The following is a 22,891-nucleotide window of genomic DNA, read 5'->3' as shown; positions in this document are numbered from 1 at the left end:
CATCCTACAGTCCATTGTATCCCGATGGACTGATGCAGGCTTCCTGACGCTCCGAGATGTCTTTGAACAGGGCATCTTTCTCGAATGGGCGGACCTCCCACTGCCCCTCAAGCGGAAGCCATCAGCATGGTTACAATACTCTTCGCTCTGGAAAAATCTTAAAGCCAGATACCCCAACTTCCCTACAATCCCGCCTGATGAGCCCATAATTGCGGAACAGTGCTCCTTTGAATCCTTTAGGGGGAAAATATCAAGACTTTACACCCTACTGCAGGCCAGAGCTCCCCCTCCTTTACTAAACCAAGACAAAGGTGGGAAGAGGACCTCGAAATTGCGATCACTGATGAACGCTGGTCCCGAATGTGCGCACGTACCCACAGTGTTTCCTACAACTCTCGCTTTAAGCTAATTCAATTTAAAGTGTTGCATAGATATCATCACACTCCAGATAGATTACACTGCATGTTCAGTGAGCTTCCCTCCAACTGCCCTAGATGTGGTTCTGACTGAGCTCCCTACATTCATATGATCTGGTCCTGCCCGCGACTTGCGCAATTCTGGACCCAAATATGCTCCACATTGTCAGCCGTACTGGATCACACGATAGACCCATCCCCTGCGCGATGATTCTTCCATGACTTCCCACAGTTGGGACGCGACTCAAGGAAGCTAGCTGGACTCTGCATGGTACTGGCTGTACACTGCATATTGATGAACTGGCTTCAACCTAGACCACCCACATATGCACATGGCTCAGGACAGTCACATGGGCGCACGATACGGAGGAGGCCTGGGGTATATTACAACATCCACACTCGAGACCGAGGGACATATGACGAAAATGTCATACTTATATGTCCACCATGAATCCGAACTCAGACACGGAACCCTCCACCCCCTCCCTCTCCCCCCACTAGTGCCTTCCTGTGAAATATGACTCTCAGACCCGATAGCCGGGACATCACGCTGGCCACAGCCCCCTCGAAATGTAACTGAAATGCCAGCGCTTTACTGTAAAGTATGCATTGTGTTAAGGCTTTTTTGTCGATTGCATTGTGACCATCTTGGTTAATTGTGTGTTGTCAAGTCAAATAAATAAAGGTTTACAAAAAAGAAAGTTTTCACCTCCCAGACTAACCCTAGGTCTGGAAAATCCTCCGGGTCATAATTACGCAGTCCCCCCAAAGGCAAAACACACAACTTTCGTCTGTTAAAGGATATACCCAACACCCTGGCAAAATGGTCCAGAACCTCCAGAATTATAGGCATATTATGTTGATGCTCGCACAGGTACAAGAGAGCATAATCGGTGTAAAGAGAGATAATGTGTGGATTCTCTAACCGTAATCCCTGCATCTGAGAACTTATTCAGAAGAAAGACTGCCAATGGCTCCAGAGCCAGTATGCAAAGCATAGGCGATAGTGGGCAGCCCTGTCTGGTACCTTTCTGTATGTCTCAAATCGCAGACATTTGCTTGCACCTCCTAACCCTTGCCACACCTGCGAATACAGCAACTTGACCTACCTGATAAAGCCCTCACAAATGTTCCCTCTAAGCTGTGAGCATGTGCGCTTGCCCAGCTTCCTTCTGGGTGCCACTCAGAAGAATTTTAGCAGCGCACACAGACAATTCGCACCTATTCAAAGAGATTTAATAAGGTCCAAGCCATAGCAATTACCTGAAATGTTCTCTCTTAAAATAAGCAACTAGTCTTGATATTTTGCTAATTCCCTAACAACAAAATACAACACAAGAGGTTAAAAACGAATACGAAAAACGAACTTCATGAACAGAAGAATCTAACCAAGATATGCCTGCACACATTAACCATAAATGTTCCCTCCCCGCCCATGACTCCGAAACCTGACTATAACACACTTTACCCTTATGACTCTAACTTCTGCCAGAGAATATATTAAGATACTACCGGACAACCTTGACTCTTCCTCTCTTGGCTCTGCGAAAGGTTAACAGACGTGTACCTACATCCACTTGTTTTATCTTTGTTGTAACATGAATAACGTTCACACGCCAGAATTTGTTACTCATTGTGCCTTACCAAAAGCGTCACCTACACTATATAGTCTAACTACCAGCTCAAATATCGGATACTGACGTTAAGGTAGGCTACTTGGATGTGTAACCAAATCCCATACTTCCTCCTCTTTGTACATATGTCACGCAAGTGCTTTGAAGCGGCCCACTTGTAAGTTAATGCATTATGAAAATCAAATATTAAATTGCCCTCTAAAGATTTTGAAAAGACAAATGTGATGTTCAGCGCCTCCTAATTTAGCATTACTAACATTACCCTATAAGTAGAGAGCAACATTGCAAAATGATTTACTTAGCCTACAAGGGATAATGGGCATGGACTATGCCTGGGATTACTCGTCCGTGGTATCAGGGCACCGGATATTTAGACAGGAGAATGCTTTTCACAGAATCTGCATCATTTCCAATTGTTCAGAGTTCCTTTGGGCATAGACCCTTGCACATTATATGGTAACTCGCTTCTATACAAAAACAGTTTCACTGAGCACTTGTGTAATCCTACACTATGATACAAGGGTGGGGTATGTTACCAACAATCTTGTATGCACTGCAAAATAATTGTGTAAATGCACAGTCATGACATTCTTAAAATACGCATCATATATTGAGGCATTTATGCCTTGCTTGTAAACTATTGTGGGTCTGCAAATATCGCAGTGAGTGTTTACTGCTACAATCCCTCACTTTTTACAGTGCTCTATCAACTAGTATTGGAGGCAAGCACAGAGGCCGGGGAAGGGTATGGGTGGAAGCATCAATCCTTGTGGGTGATCAACAAAGCAGCACATTTCAAAGACCAAGTCAGATGTTTCGGCAGTACAATGGAGGAAAGGTGTTGCATGTTTTCTAAAGGATAGGAAATTCTAGTACCCATCTAGACAACAGCACTTACTCCAGCATGGTATCTGGCATGGATTCACATGCTCATGAATATTCCCCGTCGTCAGGCTGGGAATCCTCGGTAAAGAAAAAAATTCAGTTTGTTTCGTTTCTCGACTTTCTACTAGTAACCAATCATTGGTCTCTGGGTCATACTGCCCCCAGCCAATGACTGCCCTCTACCTAAGCCCCTCCTCTGGCAGGCATCTTCAGATTTTTACCGCACGTTCAAGTGTTGGGAGTCCTTGTGCTGTAGCTCTCAAGCTTTTACTGCATTTTGCGTTTTTTCAAAGAGTTTACTCTTATATTTTCGGTGAATCGAGTCTCGAGCTCCACCGACTCTACTTCAGATCAACAGGGACCCGTTTTCGGAATTTTCTACGCCCCTCAAGGGCATCTTTTAGTCGTGTTTTCCACTTCTCGGAGGATTCCAGAAGATCTTTGAGGCCTACCTCGTGTGGACATGGCCCAGGACAAGGGAAGCATGACGCCTGTTGGACCCAAGCTGTTAAGGAGCTGCCCTGGATGCAGACTTCAGAACGTCTTTAAGGAGGATAAGCACTCTCGGTGCCTCTACTGCCTTCACGACAAATCGCACGTGGAGAAGGATAGTGCGTTTTGTAAGAACATGTCCGAACGGACAATGAAGGATTGTCGTATTTGAATCACCAACTAGCTGGAGGGGAAGAGCCCAGCAGTGGTTGAGAAGAGGAAGAAATCCGAGCGGTCTTCTAAGACCTTTGAGGACGTTCCGGCAACGGGGGCCCAACAAAAGGCTAAGCACCGCGAGTCTGCAGGCACCGGGAGCACCGATCGGTCGGGCTCCTTGGCTGCCAGACAGGGCGCATTATCAACCACGAGCCAACGCTCTGGCTCGGTGAAGAGGAAGTCGGAGAACCCGGGTAAGATTCGGGAGAAGCCCGTGTCGATCCCGACGGATACAGCCGAGGGGGAGCGAGGCGGTGATCCTCCCTCCAAGGTGAAGGCCTCAGACACGCCCAAGGTCGTGAAGGCCCTGATTTACCCGGCTAAGCCCTTGATTGAGGGAGTCGTGGCGGCCCTGGCGAAACCTACAGAAGCTTCCCCAGTGGAGAAGACTTTGGGGGCTAGAGTTTCCCTGCTACCCCGGAGGGAATCATCTTTTCTGCCTATCGAGAAGAGCCCAGTGAAACCCCAGCAGGAGAAAGAGGGGGGGGGGCATGGTAGCCTTCACGGCCACGGATACCACCTCTGAGGATGAGTTGGCGAGCGTCCAAAGGATCCTGGACAAGAGGTTCGAGGAATCCAGGGCCCACGGGAAGGATCCCGACGAGGCCAACGAGGAGAGCAACGGGGGGGTCGATGAGGAGGATAGGGCTGTGGAGGACCCCATGCCCCAACCGTCGGTTCCTTTACAGCCGGTGCCCACACCACAGGACAATTCAGGCGTTATCTTGATGGCGATACAGAACCTGTGCGCGGAGAGAAGGACAAGGATGCCCTTACCACCCAGCGATGACCCAGTGGGGCCTGGTCCGTCGGGGAGCCCGCCTAACAAGCAGAGACGAGTCCACCCTCCTCCCACCTTCCAGCCTTCACCCCCATCCCCTCCTCCGAGGGATGAGACAGGAATGGAGACGGCGACGATGGGGACGGACGACAACGGTGGTGACGACGGAATGGACCTCCCTTCACCATCTCCTCGGCCCCCCCAAAGAAACTGGCTCCTTCCACGGCATGATCGCCGGGGCATTTGAGCTCTTCCAACTATGCACCGAAGAACAGAAGAAGGAAGGTTTCCTCTACCAGCGGCGGGAGGCCTAGAGGAAGACTGTCCTCTCAGTCCCGTTGCTGGACGACATCTGGGACGAGGTGCTGGCGCTCCTGAAGAACCCGTCCACGGCTCCTGCTAAGAGAGACCGGTACGAGAAGAAGTACTGGGTCCCGGACTCCGCCCCTATGTGCCTCAGGGCACAGCCGTCCCCGGATTCAGTGGTCTCCCCGGTGGCCAAAAAGAAAGCGGCGGGGCAACGGCGTCAACTTCAACATTCCCGCCGGAGGGCAAGGTGAAGAAGCTGGATGCCATGGGACGACGGGTCATCTCGTCAGCGGCGACGATTAAAGCGGCCAACGCCCTCGCGATCGTGGCATGCTACGACAGGGAGCTGTGGTTCAAGATCGCTCTCTTGCTGGACTTCCTCCCCGACGACAAGAGGGCTGAGGCCCTGGAAATCCTACAGGAAGGCGAAGTGGCGTCGGACTACGCCATTACAGTGGCCACAGACATCGCCGACACCGGCTTTCGTCAGATGGGCAACAGCGTTTGCCTTCGCCGGCGCGTTGGCTCAAGGCCACTGACTTCCGCCAGGACGTGCAGACCAGGATTCTGGACATGCCCTTTGACGGGAACAACCTGTTCGGCAAGATTTGGACGAGTCACTACAGGCCATCAAGGTGGACACTGAGACGGCTGAAGGATTCGGCAGCGGTTCCTCGTTGTACCGCCAAGCGGCCCGCTCTTCATCGCAGGAGGCCTACAGAGGACGCGGCAAGACAGGAGGATCCCGTCGTCGTCGCCAAGGCGGCAAGGCCGCGACGAAACAGGATTGAACCAACCGTGGCATCGGGCACCCACCTGTGCACCCCGGTGGGAGGCCGGCTGGCAAGATTTGTCAGCGTGTGGGAGTCCATCTCCACCGACCGTTGGGTGCTGGATGCCCTGGCCCGTGGGCACACTCTGGAATTTCAAAAGAGGTGTCCCCGCATTCCACCCGTGGCCAGGAAGGAAAACCACATCCCTCAACTGCTGCTGGAGGTACAGGCGATGCTAAGAAAGAGAGCCATCAAGCTCGTCCCAAAGAGGCTCCGGGGCTCAGGAGTCGCGGTACTTTCTCGTCCGGAAGAAGACTGGTGGTTGGCGACCCATCCTGGACCTTCGTCGTCTGAACAAGTACATCAAGTCCAAGAAGTTCCGGATGGTCACCCTCCAGCATGTGCTGGGACAGCTGGAGGAAGGCGACTTCCTATCGTTGCTGGACTTGGAGGATGCCTACTTCCACCTCCCCATACTAAAAGGACATCGAAAATTCCTGTGATTTGTGGTCCAAGGGCGACACTATCAGTTCAAGGCCCTTCCCTTCGGATTGACGTCGGCACCCAGGGTGTTCACCAAGTGCCTAGCACCAGTGGCAGCGCGGCTGCGCCTACAGGGGATCCACGTCTACCCCTACCGGGACGATTGGCTCATCCGAGCAAAGTGAAGAGAACTCGCCGTCGATCACACAGCGAAGACCGTTCAATTCCTCACGGATCTGGGATTCTCCATCAACTTCGCGAAATCCCACCGTCGCAAGTCGCCCTGTTCCTGGGAGGCAGGCTCGACACAGTGGCACGATTGGCTTCGATGTCGGAAGAAAGTATGAAGGCCATCGTGGGCAAGGTACAATGGCTGTTGACCATGGACGTGGCCAGGATGAGATCCATCAAGTCCCTACTCGGCATGATGTTCTCGTGCATCTATCTCGTGCGCTTATGCAGATTACAGATGGGATCACTGCAGGAGTTTCTCGTTGCCCGTTCGATGCAAGCGGCGGGCAGCTTCAAAGACAGGATCTCACTCAACGAGACTTTCCGCCAAGCGATCCGTTGGCGGGGCACCCGCGCGCATTTGGCGGTGGGCATGGTCTTCCAGACACCGGCACATCAGGAAACGGTGACGACTGACGCCTCCTTGGAGGGATGGGGAGCGCACACCGAAGATCTCCACGCAAGAGGCCTTTGGCTCCCGGAGGAGAGGTCACTACACATCAGTGTCCTGGAGATCTGACCCGTGTTCTGGAACCTCAGGTCATTCCTTCCGTCCCTCAAGGGCAAGGTGGTAAGGGTCTTCACCGACAACACCACCACGATGTTCTACATCCAGAAGGAGGGGGGCACCAGATCTCCAGCTCTATCCAAGGAAGTGCAGGATCTGTGGCACTGGGCCGTCACTCAAGGGATGTTTCTGGTAGCCTTCCATCTGGCAGGTATCAAGAACACCATCGCCGACTAACTCAGCAGGGAGCTGTGCTCGTACCACGAGTGGGAGCTGCAGCAGGATCAAGTGCATCTTCTGTTCCGACGATGGGGCAAGCCCCAGATCGACCTATTTGCGACAGCGACGAACGCCATGTGGCGGATGTTCGCCAGCAGATATCCCTAGCCGGGGAGCATGGGCGATGCCTTCTCTTTCCTCTGGGACGCCCTGTTCCTTTATGCGTTCCCACCATTGCCGTTGCTGCTGCGACTCATCAGTCAACTCAGACGGTCCCGGTGCAAGATGATCCTCAACGCACCTACGTGGCCGAGGCAGATTTGGTTCCCGGACCTTCTGGACATGTCAGCGTCCCCCCCCCAGTCAAACTGCTGACAGACACAGATCCTCTCGCCAGGGAAGGAGGCGCCATCCTACACCACGACCTGGGGTCGCTGAACCTGCAGGCCTGGCTCCTGCAGCACTAGAGTTCGGAGGATACGATATCCCGGCGGACTGCAAGGAGGTGATTGCAAAAGCCAGGGCATCCTCGACCCTCAAGTGCTATGGACACAAATGGAAGAGGTTCTCTGTCTGGTGCCGTACACAGAAGATTAACCCTCTGCGGATTACAGACCTTAAAGTGCTGCCGTACTTGCTATCGCTGACCAAGGTGGGGCTGGCACATGCCTCCATCAATATCCATCTGGCGGCTATCTCCCGATACAACAGAACTCCGGGGCGGTCATCCCTATGGTCTCATCGCCTGGTGAAGGAGTTCATGAAAGGACTGTTCCAATCGTTCCCGCTGGTGAAGGCCCCGGCCCTGGTGTGGGAGCTCAACGTAGAGGTGACCAGGCTCATGGGGCTGCCATTCGAGCCTCTGCATTTGGCACCATTGAAGTTCCTGTTGTGGAAGACAGCGGTTCTTGTGCCCATCACGTCCGCACGACGAGTGGGAGAGATCCAGGCCCTCTCCTGTAAACCTTCATACCTGACATTACACGAGACAAGGGTGGTGCTGTGGACGCACCCCTCCTTCATGCCCAAGGTGCCGTAAGACTTCCATCTCAACGAGCCCTTGGTGTTACCTGTTTTCTTCGCGTCGCCTTCGTCGATGGCTGAGAGGACTTTGCACTCGCTGAATGTGGTTAGAGCGCTGAAGTTCTACGTGGACCGCACGAAGAGTCTGCGGAAGACATCACAGCTGTTTGTGAACTTTGAACCTGTGAACCAAGGGAAGGCCCTCTCGAAGGCTTCCATTTCCAGATGGCTCTCCGGCTGCATTATGCACTGTCACCGGTTGGCAAACCGACCTTTGCCCGGCCGTCCGAGAGCCCTTTCGACCAGAGAGATCGCTGCTACCACAGCGTTCTTGTCTGGTGTGCCCCTGCTGGACATCTGCAGGGCTGCTACATGTAGGTCGACGCACACCTTCACGAGATTCTACTGCGTCGACGGGATTCCAGGGAGGAATCCAGAGTCGGCCAAGCAGTGCTGCGCAACCTGTTCGCCTGAAGGTGGGCGTGGTGAGGAGGTGAGAGATGCTTAATGTTGAGTTGTTGAAATGCTTAATGTTGAGCCTTGCCACCTCCTATGGTTGTGCATGTGTGTACTGCTATGTAATCTTGTATTCATGAGCATGTGAATCCATGCCAGACCCCATGCTGGAGAAGGAACAAGTTACTTACCTGTAACTGTTGTTCTGCAGCATGGGTCTGGCATGGATTCACATGCGAACCCTCCCTCCTACCCCTCTGCAGCTCTTCTCTTGGTCCTACTGCCACTTTACGTGCTACCAAATCTGAAGATGGATGCCAGAGGAGGGGCTTAGGTAGAGGGCAGTCATTGGCTGGGGGCAGTATGACCCAGAGACCAGTGATTGGTTACTAGTAGAAAGACAGTTCAGAAACGAAACTGAAACTGATTTTTTTTTCTTTACCGAGGATTCCCAGCCTGACGACGGGGAATATTCATGGGAATGTGAATCCATGCCAAACCCATGCTGGAGAACAACAGTTACAGGTAAGTAACTTGTTCCTTCTGTTTCTTTCTATGCTCAACTGCTGAGGGCTTTTCAATATAACCATGTGGTTCTGTGTGTGCAGTCTCTAGCATCTCCCTGTATCTTATTTAACTGATCACAAAGAATTACAGAAGAGGGATCCATAATTATAGAAGAAGGCACTAAATCATTTGTATCTCTGATGAATTGGTGCAATTAACTTAAATGGCATATATGTGTGATTTTCTTCAACAGGGCGCCATAATAAACCTCAGTAAGGCTCTTGTGTAATTTTACCTAGGCTGTGGTGCGGAAGGGTGGGCAAAACTATACACTTTCTTATGTGCCCTGTCATTTCACTGCCTATGTCTGGGGTACAAGCATGGCTCTAATCAGATTTTGCTCCCTACTGGGAGTCAAATGATTTTTTCAGGGAGTAAAAAAGTAATTAGCTTTGCCAATAGGGATACTTTCTGCTGATTAAAATATGTTCTTTCCCCATAAAATTCGTTATAAGAAGGGGGCATTAATATTATTAGAGTTCCTTCCTTCCTATGCCACTGCTCTACTGGTCACTATTTTGAAAAACATATCCGTGGAGCTTTGTGGGTTGAAGCAATGATATGTTCATTGTTTCTTGTTTTTGTTAGGCGCCTTCTCCTTTTTTAGGGAGTAACAATGCATGATGCATATGTCTTTTAGCTCTAAGGCTGGTGTTATCACTACCAACAGGAGAACGTAATGTGGATAGTAACCAAAGGCACAGGAATTTTGGATCATCATATTCTAATGTGCAGTTATTCTGATACAATTATCATCCTTACACAAATTATTTGAAGCACGTTCTCCTGACCCTTGAATTACTTCATTAAATTGTCACTTGAACTCCTTTCAGCATGTTTTTGACACATTGCTTTTAATTGCCATTAATCCATCAGCAAATGTATTCTGTGTGAGTTTCTTGACAGCCACATCAGTTATGAGGACACATATTTGAAGACGACAAAATGCCAGGGACGTCGCTCATAGCAGTAGCCAAGCCAGCCTATTCAAGGAGTGGAACCCACCTAACCCAACCCACCACCCAGAGCCAACCTACCTATTGGTCAATGAACAATAATGCACCAGCCTTGATAAAGACCCCTTAGGCCGAAACACGTGTCGGCTGACCACGAGATTATCACATCAAGAATAAAATTCCCTTTTTTTGAAAAAGGAATACAAAGACACATCTTGAATGGATTGTGTCCTCCCACGTATTCCTCATCTTGGATGTAGTCTGCCAGCTTTGCTGCTTCTTCTGAAAAATTTTCACCAGAGGGCGCTGTGCTCGAGGCTGCGTAGTCCCTCAAGGGCTGCCCTCGAGTGTTGTGTTTCGGAACGGCGCATCAGTTTTTTCATTGAAAATATGCCTTCATCTTCAACTCCTACCACACCCAAGACGGGTTTTAAGAAACGTCTGAAGCGTGGAAGGACGATGTCCATTACTGATCCTCACCGCAACTGCTTTGGTGCCTCAGCCCTGACCATCGGGTCGACGAGTGTGGTTCGTATCAGGCGATGTCGAGTAAGGCTCTTAAGGAACGCTAAGGTAAGCTAGCATGGGAGAGGAGTCTTTTAAGTCTGCAAAAAGACTCGGGAGAGTCGAGTAGAAAATCTCCACACGAGTCGAGGCAGTCGAGGTCGAAGAGCCGCTCGAGGAAATCTTCCTCCTCTTCATCTAAAAAATCAAAGAAGCGACACCACAGATAATCTTCCTCCTCTCCTGAGTGAAGATGTATTTCATGTCCTCCTAAGCATGATTCCACTAAAAAATGGGAGGACTTTAGGGCTTCAATGCTAAAGATTTTTGAGAAGGCAGCCCGACCCCCTCAAAAAAGTCACGTGAAGAGCAAGCCCCTGTCCACTCCAAGAGTCAGGTGGCAGTGGTACATTTCTCCGGACGCACATGTTGTGCAGCATGACACAGGCCATGGTGATCTTTGCCACCTTCCCAGGCCTATAAAGGAGTGCCCCATCAGACCTGCTGAGGCAGCGGAAACGCGCTTTCAACAGGCCAAAGGTCTGCTCAATCACAACACGGGTACGGGTGTGAGCACGATTGTACTCCTCTTCATGGCTGTTCTGCGGGTTCCACACAGGGGTAAGTAGCCATGGCCTCAAGGGATATCCTCCATCACCTGCAAGCAAATACAAATAGTTGTGTGTCACTCTGAGCTGCGACCTTCAGGAAGCACAGTCATGGCCGCGGCTATTTGGTGTCGACATGCACATGTACCACTAGGTATGCAAAAAAGTTACCTAGATGCATACTATACTGCTATGAGGTGTGGTAGTCTGGATGGCGTTCAATAGATGATGCAGGGTGAAAAAATGCATGCTGAGGCAGATGTACTGTGGTTGTACGACAATGTTTAGCCTCCCATTTATGCTGTGTATTCTACACTGTACATGGTCACACTAGCCACTGCTTGACATACCCATGGTGGCCAGGTTGTGCCTCTTACTTGTTGTCATCGATATGCATAATTGGTAAAATGTTTGCCAGTGATGTGTCATGTTGGGTTTGGGAGGTTCAGGTCAGGAGTGTCTAGCTCTGCATGCATTCTCCAATCACCGTCAATTGCCACCCAGGTGGAGTATGCATCCCCCCCTTTCCCACCCAGGTGGAGTATGCATCCCCCTTTCCCACCCAGGTGGAGTATGCATCCCCCCCTTTCCCACCCAGGTGGAGTATGCATCCCTACACATCAATACCCCAAAGCACTACCATGGGCCAGTTGGGCAACTCACCAAGCAGCCAGGCATGTGGTCCAGCATGTTGCTCCATGTGACGGGGTAGCGTGAAGTTGCGAAGCACCATGGCATCATGTGTTGGAGTCACATACCATTTGCACATTGATGGAATGGTATTGCTTGCATGGGGGAGTACCAATTCCACATGGGTGCAGTCCAGGGCACCAACACAATTGGACATGCCTGCCAGTGCATGGAAGCCTACTTTGGTGTCAGCTATCTCCTGGGCAGTCCGTGGTAGGGATATGTGGGTGCTTGCGTGCGTCAGGGGGGCATCCAGCACTTGTGAAAATAGTGGTTATGAAATGGATATGCAGCTCCCACACTGTGTGTTGATAGGTGCCTTCTGGCCAGGAAGTGGAGCACAGACACCACCTTTAGTAGCAGGGCCATGGAAGTGCATATTTCTATGAGGCTGGCAATGTCGTTGTGTATCATGTCCACTATGGTGGTGATGGTGTCCCGGTCCAACCGGTACAGGGTGTGGATCTGCTCAGGGGTTAGGTTGAATGACCCGGGTCTGATGCGAGGGATTGGTGGCTGCCTACGAGGCACTGCTTGCTGCGCTGGTGGTAATTGCTGGCCCTGTCTCACCCTCCTTCTCCTCCTGCATCTCCTCTGTGCTGCCTGTTGTTGCTGCTGCGGTTGATGTTGGAGTTGCTGTTGTTGCTGTAGTTGTAGCAGTATAGGCATGTCCTCCAGCACCCTGATTGCAACAGCTAGTGGTAGCATTTTGGTGTAGGAAGGGGTGTGGTGTGTGCGTGTAGTCATTTTATACTGGCCCAGCCTCTATTGACTCCACCTGTGGTGATTGTGTGCACCTGTGGCAGTTGGCTTGATTGCTGATTCCTGATTGCTGTTGGCGGGTGGTCCGTGATAACTGTATTGCCGGCATCGTGCAGTTCCCGATTACTGCCTTCGGGATGACGGTATTTGCATGTCCGCGTGGGTTGTGATGTCCTCCTATTACTGGCATACCGGTATTTACTCCCCAAATGGGTGCTTGTACGCGCCCATGCCGGTATGAGGGGGCACGGTACGGGCAGTGTCGGTATTGGCGGGTTGTCGGGTCGGAATGCCCCAGACCCGTTAACGATGCCGCTATTACCATTCCGACTTCCTTTTTTCATTACTTCCATTCTCGTAATGAGGTTCTCTGTTTTCTTCTCAAATCATGGGAGAGGACATACCCTAACCATTAGAATAACAAGGGGGTGTGCCTAGCAGAATTTAGCATACCCACCCATTTAGAAAATACATAAATAGAGACAGCTTAGGACCTAGGCACACATACATTCACCTACCATCCGATTGCTGGCAGAGCACTTTGCAAGAGAAATCCATATTCCAGACTCAAGAACTTTGAAAGCAGAAGGCCCATTTCCAAAGCTGAACCCTTCTCAGCTTGGCATTTTAAAATCCTGAAACCAGATCTTTAAGGGGAACAAAAAAACAAAAAAAAGAACAGCCGTCTTTGCTGTGCTGCTTTCTTGCTAAGAATTCTTGCCAGAATCCAGAGATCCAACCCAGTAGAGCAGAGCTGTGACCAGATAGCAGCGAACCAGAACCAACCCGTCAGATCCAGTCCAATCCTGCAGTGCAGTGTCCAGAGTGCCATGCTGAGTGCAGAACCAGAGCGCCTTGAGTCCATTCCGGTGTGCTAGCAGAACTCCAGTCCAGATAGTATCTCTGACCAGATCTCTGACGGGTCCATTCCAAACCTTGGTAGTGAGTATCCATAGCATAGGATTGTCGCTAGCAGATATATTATCCATAAGTAATCCTATCCAAACCCATTCTATTATATCCAGAACTGCATTGTAGAAAATCTTTGGTCTTACCTGAATCTTTCTCTCATCCCTATAGTCCTTTGGTAATAGTAGTGTTAAAATGATCTTTGCGCTAATATATTTGCTGAAGAAAGGCAAGCGTCTCGGCGGGCAAAAACCATCCAGAGGCGTCGCTGGGCTGGTGGCTCTGCTGTTGTGTAGTTTGTGGCTTAATAGTGTCCCTAGTATAAGAAACCTTGTTTGTAATTTTAAAAAGCGCAACCTTGTTTTACAAATTTTGACTCGCTCTGAAAAAACCAACCTCTACCAAAACCTTCATAACTTCTACACCGTGTATGCTAGAAACGCTCCTTATAGTTATTCCGCAATCACGCTTACCGCGCAGGGAAAAGTTTGCTGCAAATTTTTCGTTTGGCTCAAATCCATCACGTATGAAATAGCTGTTCATTGCATCTGACCTCAGAATTAAGTTTTTAACCTGCTAGTTACTCAATAATCATTGATAGTGTTTATCTGAAACTATACAAAGCGGCTCCCACTAGTATTTAATCCATTTTAGTGAATTAAATCAATTTTTAGTGTTTTTTTTACCATTCACTTAAAGCCAAATTCAAAACCATATTGACAAGTTGCAATCATTCCTTTGTTTCTCTATGTTTGCTGTGGGAAATTAGGATTGATACTGTATTTGTTGAGTGTGTATTCCTGAAACATGTTTTCTCTCCTTCCATCTCTTTATACTGCATATTGGGGAGATGGAGTAGTGTGCAGGGGGAAAAAGTAATTACATTGCATTTTTGATTGAACCTACACAAAGTATTATCCTATGCTGCATTGTTTTTATATCATTACTCCGTGTGATTAGGAACAAGTTACTTACCTATAACTGTTGTTCTCCAGCATGGGTCTGGCATGGATTACATGCTGATGAATATTCCCCGTCGTCAGGCCGGGAATCCTCGGTAAAGAAAAAATCAGTATCAGTTTTGTTTCTGATCTGTCTTTCTCAGTAGTAACCAATCACTGGTCTCTGGGTCATACTGCCCCAGCCAATGACTGCCCTCTCCCTAAGCCCCGCCTCTAGCAGCCATCCTCAGATTTGGTAGCACGTAAAGTGGCAGTATGACCAAGTGAAGAGCCGCAGAGGGGTAGGAGGGAGGGTTCGCATGTGAATCCATGTCAGACCCATGCTGGAGAACAACAGTTACAGGTAAGTAACTTGTTCCTTCTCCAGCATGGGGTCTGGCATGGATTCACATGCTCATGAATATAAGAATACATAGCAGTACACAAATGCACAACCACGGGAGGTGGCAAGGCTCAACATTAAGCATTACATCAAAACTCAACATTAAGCATTTCTTACCTCCTCACCAGGCTCACCTTAGGCGAACAGGTTGCGCAGCACTGCTTGGCCGACCCTGGACTCCTCCCTGGAATCCCGGTCGACGCAGTAGAATCTCGTGAAGGTGTGCGTCAACCTCCACGTCGCAGCCCTGCAGATGTCCAGCAGGGGCACACCAGACAAGAACGCCATGGTAGCAGCGATAGCTCTGGTCGAATGGGCTCTCGGACAGCCGGGCGTCGGTCGGTTTGCCAACCGATGGCAGTGCATGATGCAGCCAGAGAGCCATCTGGAAATGGAAGCCTTTGAGAGAGCCTTCCCTTGGTTCACAGGTCCAAAGTTCACAAACAGCTGATGTCCTACGATAACTCTTCGTTCAGTCCACGTAGAACTTCAGCGCTCTAGCTACATCCAGCGAGTGCAAAGTCCTCTCGGCCGGCGAAGAAGGCGACGGGAAAAAGTCTGGTAACACCAAGGGCTCGTTGAGATGGAAGTCCGACGGCACCTTGGGCATGAAGGAGGGGTGCGTCCTCAGCACTACCCTCGTATCGTGAAAGGTCAGGTATGGAGGCTTGCAGGATAGCGCCTGGATCTCTCCCACGCGTCGTGCGGAGGTGATGGCCACCAGGAACACTGTTTTCCACGACAGAAACTTCAATAGGGCTGAATGCAATGGATCGAATGGCGGACCCATGAGCCTGGTCAGCACCACATTGAGCTCCCACGCCGGGGCTGGTGCCTTCACTGGCGGGAAAGATCGAAACAGTCCTTTCATAAATTCCTTAACCAGGCGATGAGACCACAGGGATGACCGCCCTGTAGTCCTGGTGTATCGGGAAATCACTGCCAGGTGTATCTTGTTTGAAGCGTGAGATAGTCCAGCTTTGGCTAGCGACAGTAGGTACGGCAATACTTGAGGGGCCGTAATCCGCAGAGGGTTAATCTTCTGTGCCCGGCAGCAGATCGAGAACCTCTTCCACTTATTTCCGTAGCACTTGAGAGTTGAGGACGCCTTGGCCTTCGCAAGAACCTCTCTATATATACCCTCTACAGGGATATCGTACCCTCCAAACTCTAGTGCTGCAGGAGCCAGGTCTGCAAGTTCAGCGACTCTGGTTCGTGATGAAGAATGGCACCTCCTTCTCTGGAGAGAAGATCTACGTCCGTCGACAGCTTGACTGGTCCAGAAGGTCCGGGAACCAGATCTGTCTCGGCCACGCCGGTGCAACGAGGTTCATCCGGCACCGGGACTTCTTGAGCTGGTTAACGAGTCGGAGCAGCAACGGCAACGGAGGGAACGCAAATAGGAACAGGCCGTCCCAGGAGAAAGAGAAAGCATCGCCCATGCTCCTCGATTGGGGAAACCTGCTGGCGAACCTCTGGCACTTGGAGTTCGTCGCCGTCACAAACAGGTCGCAAACAGGTCGATCTAGGGTTTGCCCCATCGCTGAAAGAGTCGGTCCAATTGGTCCTGGCGTAGTTCCCACTCGTGGCACGAGCACAGCTCTCTGCTGAGTGAGTCGGCGATGGTGTTTTTTTATCCCTGCCAGATGAAACGGCACCAGAAACATCCCTTGAGCAACGGCCCAATGCCACAGATCCTGGGCTTCCTTGGATAGGGCTGGGGACCTGGTTCCGCGCTGCTTTCGGATGTAAAACATCGTGGTGGTGTTGTCGGTGAAGATCCTCACAACCTTGCCCTTGAGGGACGGGAGAAAGGACCTGAGGGCCCAGAACACTGCCCGGAGCTCCAGGATGTTGATGTGGAGCGGCTTCTCCTCCGGGAGCCAAAGGCCTCTTGCGTGAAGATCTCCAGTGTGCGCTCCCCACCCCTCCAGAGAGGCATCCGTCGTCACCATCACCTGGTGGGCGGGGGTCTGAAAATCTGTTTCTGCCGCCAGATGAGCGCGGGTGTCCCACCACCGGACCGGTCGACGGAAAGTCTCGTTGAGAGGGATCCTGTCTTCGAAGCTGCCCGTTGCTTGTATCCAGCGGGCGTCGAGGAACTCCAGTAGAGGGCGCATCTGAAGCCTGCACAGGCCGAGGAGGGACTTGATGGACCTCACCTTGCCCACGTCCGTGGCCAGCAGATGCTGCACCTTGCCTAGGATGGCCTTTGTCCTTTCCTCCGACGGTGAGGCCAGACGCGCCACTGTGTCGAGCTTGGCTCCCAGAAACTGTGCGACTTGTGAGGGGACCAGGTGGGACTTGGGGAAGTTGATGGAGAACCCCAGGTCTGTGAGTAGCTGGACGGTCTCCGCTGTGTGTTCCACAGCGAGCTCCCTTGTCCTTGCGCAGATGAGCCAATTGTCCAGGTAGGGGTAGACGTGGATCCCCTGTAGGCGCAGCCGCGCCGCCACTGGAGCGAGGCACTTGGAAAAAACCCTGGGTGCCGATTTCAGTCCGAACGGGAGGGCCTTGAACTGGTAGTGCCGCCCTTGGACCACGAACCTGAGGAACTTTCGGTGTCCTTTTAAAATGGGGATGTGAAAGTATGCATCCTCCAAACCCAACGACAACAGAAAATCGCCCTCCTCCAGCTGCCCCAGCACGTGCTGGAGGGTGACCATCCGGAACTTCTGTGCCTTGATGTACTTGTTCAGTTGTCGCAGGTCCAGGATGGGTTGCCATCCTCCTGTCTTCTTTTTCATGAGGAAGTACCTTGAGTATACTCCGGAGCCCCGGAGCCTCTTCGGGACGAGCTCGATGGCACCTTTTTTGAGCATCGCCCTTACCTCCAATAGCAGTTGAGGGACATGATTTTCCTTCCTGGCCACGGGTGGAATGCGGGGGCACTTTTTTTAGAAATTCAAGGGCGTGCCCCTGGGCCATGGCGTCCAGCGCCCAACGGTCAGTGGAGATGGACTCCGACATGCTGACGAACTTCACCAGCCGGCCTCCCACCGGGGTGCTTCGGTGGGGGCCCAACACCACGGTCGGTTCAATCTTGCTTGGAGGACGCCTTGCCACCTTGGCCTCCCTGGTGACCACGGCAGGGTCCACCCGACTTGCCTCGTCCTCTATAGGCTTCCTGCGACGAGGAGCGGGCCGCTTGGCGGTACGTAGGGGAGCCACCGCCGAATCCCTTGGAGGCACCCAGCTTGCCTGCGGTGCTCCGAAAGTCGGCCTTCGTTGCCGGAGAACGCCTAGGGCCTTAGCGGTCTCCGTGTCCACCTTGATGGCTTGGAGGGACTCATCCACTGTTTTCCCAAACAGATTGTTCCCGTCGAACGGCATGTCCAAAACCTTGGCTTGTACGTCTTGGTGGAAATCCGTCGCCTTGAGCCACCCTCGTCATCTAAGGCAAACGCTGTTGCCTAGCTGGCGGAAACCGGTGTCGGCAATGTCCGTTGTCACCGTAATGGCGTGGTCCGACACCACTTCGCCTTCTTGCAAGATCTCCAGGGCCTCGCCCCTCTTGTCGTCCGGTAGGAAGTCCAAAAGGGGGAGATCTTGTACCATAACTCCCTGTCATAGCGGGCCACGATCGCGAGGGCGTTGGCCGCCTTAATCGTTGTTGCCGCCAACGAGATAACTCGTCGTCCCATTGCGTCCAGCTTCTTTCCTTCGCCGTCCGGCGGGGAAGTTGACGTTGAGGCCGATGCCCCCCCCCGCTTTCTTCTTGGCCGCCGCTGAGACGACCGAGTCAGGGGTCGGTTGTGCGTTAAGGCACAAAAAGGCTGCGTCGGGGACCCAGTACTTCTTCTCGTACTGATCCCTCTTGGTAGGCGTCGAAGACGGGTTCTTGAGAAGGGTGAGACCCTCGTCCCAGATGTCATCCAGCAGAGGCACGGCGAGGACTGTTTTCCTCTTGGCCTCGCGCCATTGGTAAAGGAAACCTTCCTTCTTCTCTTCGGGGCAGAGCTGAAAAAGCTTGGATGCCCTGGCGATCATTGCATGGAAAGATCCAATCTCGTCGGGCGGGGAGGCCTGGGCTGGGGGCGATGGGAGCTCCGTCCCGTCATCACCGCCATAATTGTCGGTACCCTTCTTGGCCAGGTCCGTTCCCGTGTCATCCCCAGAGATGGGGGACGTGGGCAACGGTTGAGTAGGCCGCAAGGGCTGAAAAGGCGGGGCTCAATGGATCTGTCTTCTCTTGTTTTGGGGGCTTCCCGCCGGGCCTGGCTCTGGTTCCGGTTCCTCCGTCGGTGGTAAGGGCAATCTCGTCCTTATCTCCGAACATAAGGATTTTATTGCCAACAAAATGGCCGCTGAGTTGTCCTGCGGCTCCGGAAGCGACGGGAGACTAGGACCCTCGCCAGTGCCACCTTCGCTCTCGTCGTCACCTTCGTCGGGATCCCTCCCGTGGGAACGGGCCTCTTCGACGCCCTCATCGAGGCCCTCTAAGACTTCTAGCAGCTCCTCCTCGGATGCTGTGTCCGTGTCCACAATGGCCACCGCCCCCCCTCTTTTTCCGCCGGGGTCTTCACGGGGGTCTTTTCGATGGGTCTGAAAGAGGCTTCCCTCCACGGAGGCAGGGAGACTCTGGGCCCCGAGGTCGCCTCCACTGGTGTAGCCTCCACAGGCTGCGCCAGGGCCGCCGCAACTTCCTCGATAGAGGCCTTGGCCGGGTGAATCAAGGCCTTTACCACCTTATGTGGGCCTGTGGCCTTCACCTTGGGGGGATGGTCACCGCCTCGCTCCCCCTCGGCCGGATCCTTCGAGCTCGACCGAGGCCTCTCCAGAATCTTCGCCGGGTTCTCGGCCTTCCTCTTCCCTGAGCCAGAGCGTTGGCTCGTGGTTGATGGCGCTGGACAGGATGCGCCCTGTCTGGCAGCCGAGGAGCCTGACCGTTTGGTGCTCCCGGTGCCCGCAGACTCACGGTGCTTTGCCTTCTGTTGGGCCCCCGTCGCCGGGGCGCCCTCACAGGACTTAGAAGACCGCTCTGACTTCTTCTTCTCACCTGACGGGCTCTTTCCTTCCAGCCAGTTGCAGAGACGAAGGTGTCGGTCCCTGATGGTCCATTCCGACATGTTCCTGCAAAAAGCACAGTCCTTCTCCATGTGCGTTTTGTCCTCATGAAGGCAGTAGAGACATTTCGAGTGCTCGTCCTCCTTGAACACATTCTGCAGCTGGCATCCAGGGCAAACCCTGAACAGCTTTCTGGGCGTCAAGCTTCCTTTCTCCTGGGCCATGTTCGGGTAGGCCGCAGAAACTCCTGGACTCCTCCAAGAAGCGTAACTCGACGAAATCTTCACCCTTGAGGGGCGTAGAAAAATCCGCCACAGATCCCCGTTAATCTGATGTAGAGACGTGGTGCTTGAGGCTCTATTTGACCGAAAAATTAGAAATTCTCTTTGAAAAAAGCATGAAAACGCAGCAAAAGCTCGAGAGCTAAACACGAGGACTCCCAACACTTGAGCGTGCAGTAAAAATCTGAGGATGGCTGCCAGAGGCGGGGCTTAGGGAGAGGGCAGTCATTGGCTGGGGGCAGTATGACCCAGAGACCAGTGATTGGTTACTACTGAGAAAGACAGATCAGAAATGAAACTGATACTGATTTTTTCTTTACCGAGGATTCCCGGCCCGACGACGGGGAATATTCATGAGCATGTGAATCCATGCCAGACCCCATGCTGGAGAAAAGAGATTTATTGTGACATCACCACATTGGTGATCATTATATAACCATTAAAATAGTGTGATATATATATTGTGAAAATCACAAAAATAAATATTTGAACTTTGCAAAACAGCCTGCTTCCTGGTTCAGTGTGACCGGGGGGATTCAAAGAGAGGGGCGTGGTATAAGGGTATATCATTCAGAAATAAAAGAACTTATAGACATAAATAAATAATTAAGGGTTCCAGCTGTGCATCACACGCTAGGCATTGACTTAGGTGGAGTGCCGGGTTGAAATCACTTACACCTCCCAGTTGCCGGGGACATAATCACCCCTTCTATTTCTTCCTCAGTCAGTGGGAGCTCGAGCATAGCAGCCTGTTCCACTGTCAGCTGCACTAACTTAATCAGGGTCCACAGGCTACTCGTGAGTTTACAATATGTCTTGTAGAAGGTACTAAAGGACTCATTTAGCTCCACCTGCAAGAGCCAGGTGGCTGCCCACTCGTCTCGTATCATTGTAGTTGTCCATCTCGGTTGCTCATTTTTGCACAGCCATGCCAGCAACCGCCCTGACTTATCCCCCTCCCCATGCATACGCGGTGTTTACACCACTTAATAAAAGCCCCTAAGTCTTTCCGATGCTTCATTACACTGAGTGCAGAGCTGCAAGAGCTCTGCCTCATCTGCAGGGTCAAGGGTTCTACCACCCTCTATCAATTGGATGTGGTCTTCCAACCTCCCATGGTCTTCAAGCAGCAATCTCTGAATACCACCCGCCCCAGCTATAACCCCCCCTTAGTATCCACCTTAAGTGCTTCCCAGACTGTCCCCAATCTCTTCACACTTCCAACATTATTCTGCAAAAAGTCAGCGAGGAAGTCCCCCATGCGGTTCCTAAAAAGGTCATCCTGAAGGATTTCCACCAGCATACGCCATGTGGGAACTGGTGACCTCGGTCCTTGCCAATTCCAGCTTACTATGACCGGTGAGTGGTCTGAAATAGACCGACCAGCATACTACGCCTCTGTGAAAGCACCCAAGTACTCAATCCCCACAAACATATAGTCAATTTTGGTGTAAACCTTATGAGGAGCAGTGTTATACGAGTAATTCCGTCTTTCTGCATTCAGTTTCTGCCATATGTGTGCCAGGGAAAGATAATTTAGAGCAGCATGAAGACCCGACGAGGCAGGAGACGGCTTAGCCCGGCTAGAGTCAGATCTATCAACAACAGGATTCAGTATGCAATTAAAGTCACCCCACCAGAGTAGCAGTGTGCCGCACAGGCGTGCCAGTCTGCTACACTTGGCCAAAGAAAAGCGGCTATCGCCTGGTTTGGAGCATATGAGTTCACTATAAACAATTCCTGATGCTCAATTAAGCCAGGCACTATAACACATCTGCCCAGTTTAGAGTCAGATCTATCAACAACAGGATTCAGTATGCAATTAAAGTCACCCCACCAGAGTAGCAGTGTGCCGCACAGGCGTGCCAGTCTGCTACACTTGGCCAAAGAAAAGCGGCTATCGCCTGGTTTGGAGCATATGAGTTCACTATAAACAATTCCTGATGCTCAATTAAGCCAGGCACTATAACACATCTGCCCAGTTTGTCTGTGTGGACATCACGCAATCGGAATGGGACAGCAGCATCGATCTACACCAATAACCCCCTAGCATATTGTGAATACATACACCCAACTCCCATCCCTCCCCATCTAACCACCACTCTCTCCTGTTTCTCAGGGAGCAGATGCATTTCCTTCAACAGTGCGATCAACACTTTTCTCCTGCAAAGATAAGATCGGACCCAGCTCCTCTGAATGTATGAACCTATTCCCCTCACATTGCAGGTCAGTACCTTAAGTGCCGCCATTCATCCAGCATAGTGGGCGCACAGCCAACAGCTTCTCAGAGGCCAGGCCTCGGGGCCTCCCAAACAGCCACCCGCAGTCGCGCCCCTCCCACCAGGTCCACCGGCCACACTGAAACGAAGGCTCTTCACCCCCCCCACATTCTTCCCCAACATGTTCCGCCCCAGCTCCTACACTATCACAAATTGCCTGCAGTCAACCATAAAAACGAAAACCAACCAGTCCAAAACAACATATAAGCGTCCCAAACAGTGGGACAGCAAACAAGGCTCAACAGCGCTGTGCCGTTTCGGCCTACCTGTGCCCACAAGGCAGGCCTTTCATCATAAGGGTGGCGGGCAAAGGGTACCAACAGGAACCAGGTAACAACTATACATGATAGCCTTGAGTGACCAGATGTCTTACGCCGTGGGAGAGCAGCACGGCACTCCCACTGCAGTTTGCCAACCCTGTCAGTCGTGGTGCGTATATCCTTTGGCCAACAGACCGCAACATGGTTCAGTGGGCCCGGGGACATTTCTCCCTTCTTTCCCGGCAATCGTCTGTAGACCGATCCTTCATGCCATTATGGTCCATCCTTGAAAGCATCA

Source organism: Ambystoma mexicanum, chromosome 3q (assembly GCF_040938575.1).
Source record: "Ambystoma mexicanum isolate Mex_15411 chromosome 3q, UKY_AmexF1_1, whole genome shotgun sequence".
NCBI lineage: Eukaryota > Metazoa > Chordata > Amphibia > Caudata > Ambystomatidae > Ambystoma > Ambystoma mexicanum.
The sequence above is the reverse complement of the archived record's forward strand: the minus strand, read 5'-3'. Positions refer to the sequence as shown.